Genomic DNA, 11,157 nt, shown 5'->3' on the forward strand with positions numbered 1-11,157 from the left:
AATAAATGAGGTTGAAGACAGAATTAGCATGATTGAGGATGAGTTAGAGACAACCAAAAAAGTAAGAGATCTCAAAAAGAGATCAAGAGATACTGAAAACAGAGACTACAGAGACCTATGGGATGATTTCAGAGACCTGTGGGATGATTTCAAAACTACAGAGACCTATGGGATGATTTCAAAAGAAATAATATACACATCATTGGCTTACCAGAGGAAGAAAAAAAGAGAGGGAGGGGGAAGAAAGCATTTTCCAGGACATAATAGCTAAGAAATTCTCTAGACAACATAAAAGACATAAAGGTTCAAGAAGCCCAGCGGGTCCCAAACAGAATTAACCCAGACTTAAAGACACCAAGGCACATCATATTTAGAATGGAAAGAAATAAGGATAGAGAAAGGATCCTGAAGCTGCAAGAGGAAAACAAAGAGTCATCTACAGAGGAAAACCCATAAAATTAGCAGCAGACTTCTTCACACAAACACTACAGGCCAGAAGAGAATGGCAAGATATCTATCAACTGCTCAATGAGAAAGACTCCTGTATCCTCCTAGACTGTCAATCAGACTGGATGGAGGCATAAAAACCTCAGACAAGCAACAGTTGAAAGAATCAACTATCACCAAACGTGTCCTGAAAGAAGTTATGAAAGTTCTTCTATAAACATGTAGACCACCATAAATATGCCATAAATCAGAACACTCTAAAAATCTCAAGAATGGCATTAAACTATCTTAAATATTTGATATGAATAAATGTCAATGGCCTGAATTCACCTATTAAAAGACACAGAGTAGGAAGATGGATCAGAAAACACAACCCAACAATATGCTGTCTACAGGAAACCCACCTAACTCAACAAGACAAACACAGACTCAAAGTGAAAGGATAGAAAACTATCAATGGCCCACAAAAAAAGGGCAGGAACAGCTATTCTCATATCTGACATGATAGACTTTAAAATCAACAAAATTAAAAAAGATAGGAATGGTTATTACTTAATGCTCAGAGGATCAGTCAATCAAGAGGACTTAAAATTTTTTTTCAATTTTCATTTTTTGACATGCATGCATTTAACGATGAAACAATTTATCAACAACAAAGAAATTTAAAAAAATTTATGAGAAAGACCCCAGTACTATGGAAGAAAATGGACAGCAAAGCAAAAAGACATAGCAACTGACCCAAAGGGCTGAATGACAAGTAAAGCAAAGGCAAGTTTGGCTAGGATGGTATTTTATGCTCTTGAAAAGAAGAATGGTTAGTAAAGTACCCACTTATTCAACTACTTAGAAGCAGGTGGCTTGACTGTTTGTTGCGTGGAATGTAGGTGAAGAGCCAGGGAAGGGTGGGGGAGAGAGAGAGAAAGAGAAAGAGAGAGAAAGAGAGAGAGAGAGAAAGAGAGAGAGAGAGAGAGAAGCAATATAGAATCATAGAATCCAAGGTAAGCAGATGGAAGAAAGTGAGATCAAGTTACACAAAGGTAACTCTAAGGCCTTTTGTTTCCTCTGAAATATAAAATAAACCTATTCCAAGGTTTTAAGATGCCAGTCAATTCAATATTCACATAACAAGCAGTAGGCACTGGGAAGGAATGGCAGAGGGAGTAGTTTACAAAAATAAAGGGATAATATGGTTCTTGCTCAAGGACCTTACAATCTATATGGTACAGACCCCATACACAAAACAACTATAAAACATATTTACAAAATAACATAAATATAAATAAATATATGTATGAATGAACAACTTGTGAAAGCTAAGGTTTACTAAGGTTTAATGTGTCAATAATTGTCTCTGAGTCCCAAGGTCAAAGAAGACTTTATGAAAGAAAAAAAATTTGAACTTTGAGAATAATGTTAGCACAAAATGGGGTGTATGCAAAGGCATAGAAATGAGAGAATTATATCATGTCCAATAAGCAGATTAGCTTGATTATAGCAGAAAGTTGAGAAAGGTCTAGTTAAGAAGCCAATGTGATCTAACAGTGGACTTCTTTGGTGAAAGACACTGCAATCTTAGGTCTGATTCCTTAAACCAAAATAAACACGGGAAGAATGCTTTCTTTAGATAATAATGGCAAATGGTCCAAGGTCTCTCAAGGTTTATAGTTACTCTAAGACAGAAAAATTAGCAATGGGGTAATATAGAAGGAACGAGCCTCTTGAGTGGTAAGGGAGAAGTAGAATTGCCTTTTTTGAGAACTCTTTATGAAGTGGTACGTGGACACCAAAGGCAAGAAACAAAAAATTCAACGAAATTCCTATTTATCATCTAAAATTGAGCCAGATCCCTGTAATCTTAAGTGCTCAAGCAGAAAGTCCTAGACCTTTGTCATAAATTCTTGGTGCAAAGCATACTGTCTGTTATAAAATAATGTGCTTCCTTCTGAACTACCATTGTAGTTGTGTTTGATTCTAACACTATGGAAACTAAAATAGCAGGATAAGAAGTGACCTGACCTCTAGGGAATGCTCATGTCCTCGAAGGAGAACTGGATCAATAGGACCCCAACTCTCCCCTCATCCTTTTAAAAATAGGAAGGCAAAACATCACACCTTAAAAGGAGGCCTTTCACAGCCAAAGCAAGTAATCTCTCTTTCATAAGCCCATTGACTGAAGCTTTTCCAGGAATAAAAAAAGAGTTCAGGTTAGATGTTCAGCAGCAGCCAGAGCTGGACCCTAAGTCATCAGAGTTCTGCTGAGAGGTGCTGGATCCCACTGATGTTGAAGTACACTCTTGGGGACCAATCTTGATACCATTTGCCTTATTGTGGACATCAAATACACCTTGTTGGATCTTCCTATATATTTCTTTGGCTGTGTTAACGAAAGCCTCTTCAACTTTGCAGGCTGTTTTGGCTGAAGTTTCCATGAATATAAGCCCATGCTCACAAGCAAAAGCCTCTCTTTCTTCTCTCTTCACATCTCTGCGAGATTCTAAGTCATGTATCCCAGACTTGCAGTTTGATTTGTTTTCCATCAATGTTGACCATATGGGCCCCAAACTCCACACCTTTATTTCCCATCTGCCTTTTAAGTCTGGAATGACTCTTCAATTTTCTTCTTTCTCTTCAACACACACACAAATTCAGTTGTCGGCAGTCCAGGAGGCGGTACAGTGGGTAAAGTGTTGGATTCGTAAGTATGAGAGGTTTGAAGTTCAGTCCTTGGCAGTGTATGTGCCAGAGTGATGCTCTGCTTCTCTTTCTCCTATTCCTCGCTCTCAATTGTGATGTCGTGGACAGGCTGGAAGCGCTTGTCTATAAACTGCATGAGAGACATGACTTTCCCACACCTGTGTCCCCAACGATGATGTACTTGAAGAGATAAGCATAAGTCATGGCCCCGTTTCCTCCAGATTCCACGTTCGCCCCGACTTCACTTACCTCCTGCCTCTCTAGCAGGAGGTAAAAAAAAATTTTTTCATTTTTTAATTGTATTTCTTTCTTTAAAAATTTTTTTATTATCTTTATTTATTTATTGGATAGAGTCAGTCAGAAATCAAGAGGAAGGGGGAGACAGAAAGAGAAAGAGACAGAAAGACATCTTCAACCCTGCTTCACCATTCACAAAGCTTTCCCCCTGGATGTGGGGGCCGGGGGCTCGAACCTGGGTCTTTGTGCATTGCAACATGTGCATTCAACCAGGTGCGCCACTGCCTGGCCCTGACTTAACAATTATTAACATCTATGCACCCAATGAGAATCCATCTAAATACATTAAAACATCTACTGAAAGAGCTAACGCAATATATTAACAGCAACACAGTCATAGTATGAGACATAGCACTGAAATCCATGTGGTTTCCCAGCCTTCTTGTCAAATGGACTTTTTGGGTTTGTTGCTCAACTCTTCATTTATTTATGATATGTCCACAAAATTCACTTTAAAACTTTTTGAGCCTTTTTTTTTTCCATTCATGTCGACTCCCCCCGCCCATGTCAACATTAGGCATAGGGACTGGGGAGATAGTATAATGGTTACATGAATGGCTTCTGTGCCTAAGGTTCCGAGGTCCTGGGTTCAATCCAGGGCACCAACATTAGTGTAAACTGGGACAGTGCTCCACTCTGCTTACTAGACTGGAAGCAGAGTCCTAGCACATTGTTTGTTTGTTTTTTAATATTTATTTATTTTCCCTTTTGTTGTCCTTGTTTTTTATTGTTGTTGTTGTTATTGTTGTTGTTGTTATTGATGTCGTTTTTGGATAGGACAGAGAGAAATGGAGAGAGGAGGGGAAGACAGAGAGAGAGGTGGAGAGAAAGACAGACACCTGCAGAACCTGCTTCACCCCCTGTGAAGTGACTCCCTTGCAGGTAGGGAGCCAGGGTGCTTGAACCGGGCTCCTTAAGCTGGTCCTTGTGCTTTGCGCCATGTGTGCTTAACCCTCTGCGCTACAGCCTGACCCCCATTAAAAAAATTAATTAATTTATTTATTTTACAAAATTACATGTCAACAGGGGTTTAAATTCACACCATTCCCACCACGAGGGTTCCAAATCTTCAGTCTCCCCACTGCAAGCCACCACAATTCCCCCAAGGTTGTAGACATGGACTAACCATCATTTTTACAATTATCTGTCCAAATTTATACAAAATTGCCATCTTTTTCTTCCTGATATAATCCTCTCTTCCCCTCCAAGCCACTCATGACACCATTACTACAATCAAATGTCCTTCTCCTTTTCCTCTTTTCTCTGGGTGCTGATGGAGCTGGAGTTCAGAGCCCTCTTATCTTCTTCCTCCTATCACTTCTCCCCCACTGGAAGTATAGATCAAGGTTATTTTTGGGATGCAGAAGATAGGAGTTCTGGCTTCTGTAACTGCTTCCACTAAACATGGGTGCTCTGTGACAGGCACTCATCAAAGTGGGTAGGTGAAGAGACAGAATCTAAAGTGTTATTGCAGTGGGAATCTCCATGGGATATAGCTTCCTGTTGTCTATAGTATTTTAAATGAACTGTGTAGTTATTTTCTAATAAGATTTGACTTCAACCCCCTGCACCAACATAAGCCAGAGCTGGGCAATACTCTGGTTAAAAAATAATTAAAAAAATTAAAATTTCACAAAAATGATAACTTATATACAAATCTCCTTTTTTTTTTTTTTACAGCTTGTAAAATTTAGAGTACTTCGGTCCTATGTTATTTAGTGGGAGCTCAGTGAGGTACATGGGCCACTAGTAATCTAGAATCTTCAGGACACGCAGAGGACCACAAGAATATGTGTATGCTAACAATGAGTTCAGCAGCCAAGCAGGTGGCATTGGATGCTCCATCATGGGGTCCTAGACTGCTCCCTGGAAAAGCATGTGCCCAAGTGATTCTTTAGTGCCAGAATTCTCTCTCTTAGTCCTCTGCCTTATTAACAAATGAATCTTTAAAAAGAAAAAGCACCACGTTACCTTTTTATGTAGTTAGCTCTGCATCCTGATTCTTGATTTCTTTTGCACTGTGGAATTTGTTTGCAAATTCCTATCATAACTAACTTCTACAAACTGTTCCTTTATTTATAGTAGTCTGTTGTTGTCACTTTAGTACCTATGTAATCATCTCAGCTTTTTTGAAACTAGGATTATGGACTACTATGGTCCCTGTTTAACTCCATCTTTCTCAGGGCTCTTTCTTGAGTGGAGAGATAAAGAAATGGACAGAGAAGGAGAGATATTGCAGCTTTGTTCACCATTTATCTAGCCCACCCCACCCCACCCCCAGATTTTTGTGACAGAAATTGAAAGGAAAAATAATAATGTCCACCTGTGTAGTGGAATTATTCAGGAACAATGCTCAGACTACTAGGCAATTAATGAAGTAAGTAAAGACTTCATCTTCTTGGCTACTGTGAATAGTGAAGCTAGGAACGTAGGGGAGCAGGTGTTTTTGGAGTTAGTATTTTATCTCTTTGAGAGTGTATGCACACTATTTTTTTTAAATAACATGATCTTTATTTATTTATTTTTAGTGATTTAATTTTGATTTACAAAATTACATGTCAACACCATTCCCACCACCAGAGCCAGTCCCTCCATTGCAAGCTACCCTAGTTCTCCTAAGGTTGCAGACATGAGTTAACTGTCATTTTTACAACTATCTGTCTACATTTGTACATAATTGCCCCCTTTTCCTTCCAGGTCCAGGCCTATCTTCCCCTCCCAGCCACTCACGACCCTTTTACGATGTCCAAATGTTCCTCCCTTTTCTCTCCAAGTCCTGATGGAGCTGGAGTTCAGAACCCTCTTATCCTCTTCCTCCTATCACTTCTCCCCCACTGGGAGTATGTACCTAACTTGTTTTGGGGGTACAGAAGGTAGGAGTTCTGGTTTCTGTAATTGCTTTTCTGCTGGACTTGGGCATTGACAGGTCAATCCATACCCCTAGCCTGTTTCTTTTTTCTTTATTATTATTTTATGTTTATTTATTTACCCTTTTGTTGCCCTTGTTGTTTTTTATTGTTGTGTAGTTATTATTGTTGTTACTGATGTCTTTGTTGTTGGATAGGACAGAAAGAAATGGAGAGAGAGGAGGGGAAGACAGAGAGTGGGAGAGAAAGACAGACACCTGCAGACCTGCTTCACCGCCTGTGAAGCGACTCCCCTGCAGGTGGGGAGCCGGGGGCTTGAACCGGGATCCTTACACCGGTCCTTGTGCTTCAAACCACCTGCACTTAACCCGATGCACTACCGCCCACCTCCCCGCCTGTTTCTATCTTTCCCTAATGGGGTAGAACTTTTGAGAGGTGACATTCCAGGACACACTGGTGAGGTCATCTGCCCAGAGAAATCAGGATGGAATCAGCAGCAAAATCTTTTGGATAATCATGGTAGCAGCTGCAACTTGGTGTCTGGAAGGTTTATTTATTTTAATGAGATAGGTATAGAGATAAAGATACAGAGGAAGAGACAGAGCACTGTTCAACTCTTATTCTAGTGCTCAGAATAGAATCCAGGACCTCCGCGCCTCAGGCAGGCATGAAAAGCATTTACATAACCACAGGCTGCCTCCTCAGAACTGTGCTGTCTTAGTTGTTCAAACCTGAGGCAGCTGTGGTCATGACATATAAAATTTTGAGTCATAAGAACTTAATGTAGTGAGTGAAGAAATGCCTTTTTTTTAACTGAGGCCAAAGAAAAGGCTAGGGGGCTGGAGAAAAAGGTAAAGTATTTAAGCAGTATTACCTGGCAGTTTACAAAGATGATGTTTGTCCTCAGGACAAACTTTTTGGACCTGGTGTTGATTATGCCTAGTGATTTCAGTAAAAAGTGGAAGACAACTGCTAGACATTTTCCCTAACATGTGGAAATGGAATTGCAAAAATAAAAACCAGTTATTTATTTGTGAGAATGATGATGGCTATAGCTGGGAGAGGTGTGGGGTACAAAACTTTGATGGTAAAAAAATAAATTAAAAAATCTGTTATGGTGGCTGTGGAGTGAAATGGTACAACTACTGTCTTATATACTTGAAAATATTATTTAACCGCTAATGAAATCTTATTAAAATAAATAAATTTCCCTGTACATAGTTGAGGGGAGTAGACAGAGTGCCAAATGATGGTAATAGAAATATTTAAATGTCTGTGTACTGATACAGTTAAAGTTCTTTTTAAAAAGTATATGTCATATGTTTTGAAGGTAGATAGAAACCAAGTACTATTATCAGTATCTATTATTTACTATACTATTAAAGAATTTTTAATAGCGGGAAAGAGAGGAATGACACATGTGGCATTGGAAGTTTGAACTCGGGACTCCATGCATTTAAATTCAATATGAAAGAAAGAGAGGGAGAGAGAGAGAGAAACACAGCCAAGAGATGAAGCATGGCATAGCACAAGCATTATACAACAAAGTACCCAGCTTGGATCCCTGCCACCACCAGTAGCCAGAGCTGAGCAGTCATCATCATCATCATTATCATCATCATCATCATCATCATCATCATCACTCTCTCTTTCCATTTTTTTCTCATTCACTCCCTTAAGTACAAGTTGGAGGAGAGCATCCAATGAAATAAGGTGCTGCCTCTTTCCTTCAGATGAAGGCAAGAAGGCAGCCCTCTGGGAGGGAGGCAATGGACACTGCTTAGCTACCAAGGAAGCTAACATCTTGATAGAGGTCTCCCATGCTCCAGAGCACTGAGAAATGCTAGTTGATGACTGAAGGCCAAAAGAAGCAGCAGGCAGGGCAAGGAAGGAGCACCGTGGTTATGCACAGTGACTTTCGTGTGTGAGGCTTCAAAGTCCTGGGTTCCATTTCCTGCACCTCCAGAGCCAGAGCTGAGCAGTGATCTGGTAAAAAGAAATCAACAAACCAACAACCTAAAACAAAATCAGGGTATTTCAAAAGACTTCCAACTGCTGATTCTCATTCCACTGTGATCACAGAGTTTTCTAAGATTGTTGAGGTTTCAGGTGTGGTCTCTCTGCAGTCAAGCGGAAGGTCACCTTGAGAGAAGTGAGGTTGTCTGAGGGGGGAGCCCCTCTGCTTGCTCTCTGTACGTTGTCCAGGATGCCTGGAATTCTGACTCCAGAGTCCATGGTGGGGTGTGCAGGGTCTCCCTCCTTTCTCTGTTTCTGGGGATTCTCCATTTTTCTTTCTTTCTTTTATTATTTATTTATTTATTTCCTTTTGTTGCCCTTGTAGTTTTATTGTTGTAGTTATGATTGTTGTTGTTATTTATGTCATTGCTGGATAGGACAGAGAGAAATGGAGGAGGGGAAGAGAGGGGGAGAGAAAGATAGACACCTACAGCCCTGCTTCACTGCTTGTGAAGCGACTCCCCTGCAGGTGAGGAGCCAGGGGCTAGAACCGGGATCCTTACGCTGGTCCTTGCGCTTCACACCACGTGTGTGCGCTTAACCCACTGCGCTACCACCCGACTCCAGATTCTCCATTTTTCACACAGGGCATATGTACATCCTGTCAACTAAGTCTTCCCGATGTTATAAAAGGACAGATGGCTTAGCCAACTCTGACCTAGGAGTGGCAGGAATGGATCCTGGCATCTCTTCCATGCAAGTCTTGCTCTGCTCCATGGACCCGCCATCTCTCCTGGTAGGAGCCTGGATTCTGAAGCACAGACATGCCTGTGGTCAATGCATACATCACCTATGGCTCCTTCAAATTAATCACTTTCTGATCAGGTCGTGAAAAATGACTACAATTTACTGAGGAGATAATTGTTCAGTGTAGAGAATCAAGGGTCTGATTTAGGATTATCTCTTTTAGTTTTCAATCATCTTCACCTGCAAAAGGTGCTTTTGGAAAATAATAGCTTTGTGATCCTACTGAGGTTTGATAATCACACTCTCTCATGCTTGGGGTGAGATCTCACACTGGCATCCGAACACACCCCTTAGTGCTATACTGCTCGTTCTATTTTCATTCCCTATTCAGAGTGCTGCACAGGTCAGGATTATGGTGATGACAGTGAGTGAACTTGGGATCTCAGAGTGGTGGGCAGCAAAATCGTTTGCATAAGTAGCATGTTATCTCTCAGGCCCCTATTGCCCATTCTAGAAATGTTGCCAGTATTAGGAATAGCAAAGAAGATCACCTGAGAATGCAGTAAGACAAGACCAGGATTGCTTTGGTAGCCCACCAAGTCACAAGTGAGTGCTAACACGGTTGACTCGTGGACAGAGAGGTGCCTAAGGAGAGATACGGCTAAAAGTCCGTATCTACTCGGGAGTGACTGGCAACAGACTGGTGGTCTGCAAGTGGGGCTGTATAGTGGCAGCCTTCCCACATTGTTCTCCTGATGAATGGGGAGATGTGTTGAATAATTTCCTCAGAACTCACAATGTACAAACAGCTTTTTTTAAGAGACTCACAGGGCAAAGGAGTGTTGCCTGGATTGGCTTTGGCTGCTGTCTGAGCAGTTCAATTGGGCCGGGGGCTTTGGATCCTTGGGGCTTGGGAGTCTCTTTGTATAACCACTGTGCTATCTCTCCCCCACCCTGTTTTATCTCTTGGTCAGGAGTGGATGATTAAACTAAAAAAAAGTCTACATATGGAGGGCCCCCCAGGTTCCAGGCAGAACCTTCCATTCCAGGACCATCTGTTCCCTCTCCTCTGTGTGGACATTGCCTGCTTTTACTTCTAACTCATGTTTACCCTTCTGTGTTTATAAACAAACTGCATTGAAACATTTGGGGGTTCTTTGCATCTATATTTATTATATTTTTATTTTTATATTTATATTTTTACTTCTAGGTAGGGATTGGGTGGCGGTAAACCTGTATTAGGACCCACATTGCAGTCTTACGGACATGGGTTCAAGGCCTCAGTCCTGCAGGGGTGGGAAGCTTCATCAGCATGAAGCATTCCTGCATGTGTATCTCACTTCTTTGTTCTCTCTCCCTCCTTCCCTCACATCTGTTTTAACCTTTATTTCTTGTGCCCTCTGTATTTGGCTCTGTCCCCATACAAATACATACTATTTTTAAAGTTTTTTTTTTATTTTTAGAAAAACAGGCTAAAAACAATCTATGGGAGACCAAGTCGGGACACAAAGAGCACCTGTGCAGGTCTGGGAGGGCCCACATTTCAGGCTCCCCCCAAATCAACTGTCCCCATCTTCTGAGGCCACGTCAGAGATCCAGAAATTTCAGTGAAGAATAGAACGGGGAAGTACAAAGTAGAATTTACACTGCGTTTGGTATATTGTACCAAAGTAAAGGGTTTGGGCAGGGGTGGGTGGAGCTCAGGTCATGGTGTAATGATGGTGGAGGAAGACCTAGGCTGGGGTTGAGAGTGTTTTTTAGAAAACAGAAATTTTACACATTTATAAAGAAATGTATTTACTATAAACCACTAATCTACATGAATTAAAAAAAACTCCTATCAAGAACATTGGTAGGTTTCCCTGAGTTATGGTTCACATAAAAATAAATAAATACAATGGTATCAGATGACATGAGAGATTTCCTTTTAGATGCTTTATTCAATCATTCACTGCATTCCATACAAAGATAAAGGGAACAATGTAGTCAGTACATTATACAGAGGGGGAGAACCCACACCAGGAGTCCCAAGGTGCCTCTGGTGCCCAGTCTCTGTCACTGCTGGAAAGACACCATCCAAATGGCTTTTATCTGTCTGCCTTAGCAAGACAAGTTTGTCCATCCAGAATTCCTGGGTCAAGGCCGTGCT

The 11,157-nt window shown here is 41.0% G+C and overlaps 1 pseudogene; it reads right to left on the reverse strand.

Annotated features, from left to right (window-relative positions):
- Nucleotides 1-2,609: 2,609 nt before the first annotated feature.
- On the reverse strand, nucleotides 2,610-3,345 carry LOC132537042 (ras-related protein Rab-2B-like; annotated as a pseudogene).
- Nucleotides 3,346-11,157: the final 7,812 nt, after the last annotated feature.

The sequence above is a fragment of the Erinaceus europaeus genome, chromosome 2 (assembly GCF_950295315.1).
Source record: "Erinaceus europaeus chromosome 2, mEriEur2.1, whole genome shotgun sequence".
Lineage (NCBI taxonomy): Eukaryota > Metazoa > Chordata > Mammalia > Eulipotyphla > Erinaceidae > Erinaceus > Erinaceus europaeus.